A 3,571-nucleotide genomic window follows, 5' to 3' on the forward strand; every position below is an offset into this window, starting at 1 on the left:
CAATGACAAAATGGAAGTACGGTTCCAAGACGTGCGTGGAGAAACGGGGTAAATGCAGATCATGTGAGCAGCTCGAATGTTCTCGGGGAAGGAAGGAACTTGGTAAAGAAAGGAAATGTTTGTTAACAAGATGCAGGGTATATGTGAATTCATGTGGCGGACAGTGTTTTTATCTCTGAAAGAGCATATCTAATCATTGCTACAAGCACTTTGTATAAAATTATTTAAAGGATAAGGGCTGTTTGGTCGTTTTTTTCGCCTGCTGGAGATCTCTGGACCTCGCTAGAAATAGCAATTGAACCGCCATCTTGCGTGTTGCAAAGTCGCAAGAAAGAAGCTTGAAGATGGCGCTTTTCCAGTGCCTTAATTTTTCAAGTTCGTCTTTCTTAGTCCGTTTCAATTCTTTAGTGTTTTTACACCTCAGTAAACTAGAATTTTGGGATTCCTTCGAAATGAAGGCAATTTTTAATATTAATAGTAATAGAAACCAATTTATATATCGTAACTTAACTGCTTCAAGTGCATGACAGGATCTCTATAAATATCCTCAGTGACCTAAACGTAACTTCTCATTACCTGTTAGTAACAAATTTAAGCAGCCAGGTTATGAGAATTGACGATCTGATCATCTCAGAGAAAAATGTCTTCCCTGGAAAATCAAATTCTCTTAAGGCAGATGATAAGTAAGGTATGAGAACAGTAAAGAGATTTTAGTTGATGATCATGGAATAACATGGAGTTGACCATCCAGAGGTGGTGTTGTTTTGGACTTCCGGCAGTCTGCGTTTTACTGTTAACACTTTTTTGAGTTTTTAAGTAAGGACAGTTTTCACTGGCTGGTTTCATAATTGAGACATACTTTACGTTACACCAAACGTGAAACATTTTTAAAATCAGTTAATGTAAACATAAGCTGACTATGACTTCTTGAACAATGTTTTGAATCTCGACGTGATTTAAAGATTATTTCCAGTCCGTACTGTGCAGTCTCGGCACCCTAATGTTTATATACATTATAAATCTCACTCGATGGAATGTGAATTGATGTTATTCGTTACAAACCACATACCTTATCTTTGAGGCCTTTCAAATTCTTTTTCCAACAGCTTCATTGATTTTTACAGCTGCGAAGTTGTTTCATCACGTGATACGAGAAAGAACGAAACATAAAGCTTCGCGTCCATGATGGCGATTGACAGAAAACTTTGTATTTACTTGATGTAATTAGTCGCGAAATGTTCACATTTCGTGATGTCTTACATGAAACAAAACAAAAAACGCAAACAAACTCTCGAGAGTGGGCAGTACGGACTGAAATCATCTTAATATGTAGCAGGAAGTAACTAACGATTGAAATGTGGAATTTATACTATAAAAGCTGTCAACATCTATTTTGTAAAATATACTTGGCATTTTCGACCGCTATTTTCCTCTTGATAGTGGATTGGAAGTTTCGAGATGTCTTAATTTCCTTTGGCTAATAATCAACTCAATTGTCAAATGTATATTTTTAAAATCTTGTTTTATCAGTGACATAATCAGTTCTTACTAATGTTTTGTCAACTGGTCAAGCGTATTTTAACCCTGTTTTGAAATTTAAGTTTTCCTTCTCTGTTTTAAGCTAGGTATTTTAAACGTAGTTTAAAGGTGAACATGTGTAGTTAATGAGTCATAAATTGGTGTATGTTATCCCTTGATGTTGAAGAACACGAGAAGCGATGACCAAACGAGAACAAGATTTTGAGTGTTCTTTGCACTTCCCGTGCCGTTTGTTGAGCGAATGGAACGAAAAATGCAAGGAAAATACCGTTACAGCAGGAATAGCAGTGGTTTACCGGAAGCTATTCAAAAGTTCAGAGCGGTCGAGCTCACGACGCGCGGGCTTTTCCCGCTTTTCTCGAATTTGTTAGATTCCTGTGAGATTTTCCACTACCAAGCCAAAAATTGAGACATTCACGAGAAACTTAATTTTTTCTCCGTCAAATACGCTTAGAGAATTCATGCAACATTTGTCATCCACCAACGTTATGGCCTTTTATTTTGGTTTCCTCTGTTTATTTTGTGCCATTTTCTTACAACCATTTTCCACATTTCGCAAAAATGTTATTTCTTTATTGGGTTTGGCCACGCACAACTGCCAGTTTTCCAGCGCTTGTTACCTGTTTTGTAGTTTTGCGCGCCTTCTCACCGCTGGTTGTATATTTTCCCGCGCTTGCGGCCGATTGTTTATTTTCGCGCGTGTTCCGCGCTAACCGCTGGGTTTACGTTTTTTCCGCGCTATAGTACCTATTCTATGTTTCGTCCTCTGATTACTTTGCGCTAAAAGCGCTAACCAGCCTTATTTTCAAACCTCTTTACTTCATGTGAAGTTTTCTTGTACTTTCCATTTGCTTTTACACATAATTTTAGAACGACATATACAATGCAGGTGTATAACAGGATTCGGTTTTCATTTTCTCTCTGTAAGCTTATGTTATGGTGTTTTATTAAGCAGTCTTAGTATTTTATAATGGCGATAAAAAGTAAATTCGAAACTAGAACTTGTGCAAGTGTATTTCCTGATTAATTAGCAAGGAAAGCGGTTTTACTATCACGAATTATACTTCTAGCTAACAATTATTCTACCCGCGCTTCTTGGATAAGAGATGGTAGATAGTCAACGAGGGGCAAAGCGCCAAGTATCCAACTAGCGCGAGCGGAATAATAATTTTATGAAAAATGCCCCGAAATATAGCAAACTAAACTAAAAGTTATAAAATAAAAACGCCCCAAAAAGTCACGCGTACGCTTACCATATTTGTAGAGCATGGTATAATGGCTTATAACCCATGATGGCTAAGCCAATGAAAACTCTCGAATTGCATTATCCAATGATCCAGTTTTTAATAATAGATGTTAGCTTGTCAACATACTCCCTAGCAGGGTATAGAGGGGTAAAAAATCGTCGTGCCGAGTGCGATCTCAGTGCGTTGGATCATGCATTCCCTGTGCGTTCGAGTATCCTGTGGCTTTCCTCGGTTACCGATACGCGATGCGTTATGTCATGTTTTTGATGCATTCCGTTCTGCGTTTCCCTTGGTTTCGCTCTGGCTTTTTTTGGTGTTTTTTTAGCTTTCTGTTTCATTTTCTTGTCAATACTCTTAAAAGTTAAAGTGTTCGAATAAGCGTGCATTGGTGATAGTTTTGATTAGGAAATAGCCCCCCAAAATACGCTCGTTAATTGGTTTAGAATCGTCTTTCTATTTAACAACTAGGTTATGAGCTCGAGATTTCTATCGCCTGATACTTGATACTATCACGCATAGAAATCGAGAGCGAATAATCTAATTGTTTTAGCATAAATCTACAAGTCGTTCAAAACTTTATTTAAATCCTCTCTACAGACTCTTCGAAAATGCAAAGAAGTGGCTGTTAGTTTGTTAACGAGCGCACACCGCTAGGCTACTCACTATCTACAACAGAATAGATAGTGAGTAGCGTAGCCAATCAGAGAACGGCATTGGTGATAGAACGCTAATAGATTTATACTAAAACTCGATAGAAACACGGTACATATTGGCTATTTTTTAAA

At 37.6% G+C, this 3,571-nt stretch overlaps 1 protein-coding gene across 1 annotated transcript in view; it reads left to right on the forward strand.

Annotated features, from left to right (window-relative positions):
• LOC149113252 (uncharacterized) overlaps nt 1-2,540 on the forward strand; it is a 21,714-nt gene extending 19,174 nt beyond the window's left edge. Inside the window, exon 17 of the mRNA XM_089288133.1 lies at nt 1-2,540. This exon is cut by the window's left edge and continues 36 nt beyond it. The gene's annotated coding sequence lies outside the window, so the exon portion shown is untranslated.
• The last annotated feature ends 1,031 nt before the right edge of the window (nt 2,541-3,571 follow it).

This window comes from Orbicella faveolata, unplaced genomic scaffold (genome assembly GCF_042242905.1).
Source record: "Orbicella faveolata isolate gen_17 unplaced genomic scaffold, um_ofav_v1 contig_15, whole genome shotgun sequence".
NCBI classification, from domain to species: Eukaryota; Metazoa; Cnidaria; class Anthozoa; order Scleractinia; family Merulinidae; genus Orbicella; species Orbicella faveolata.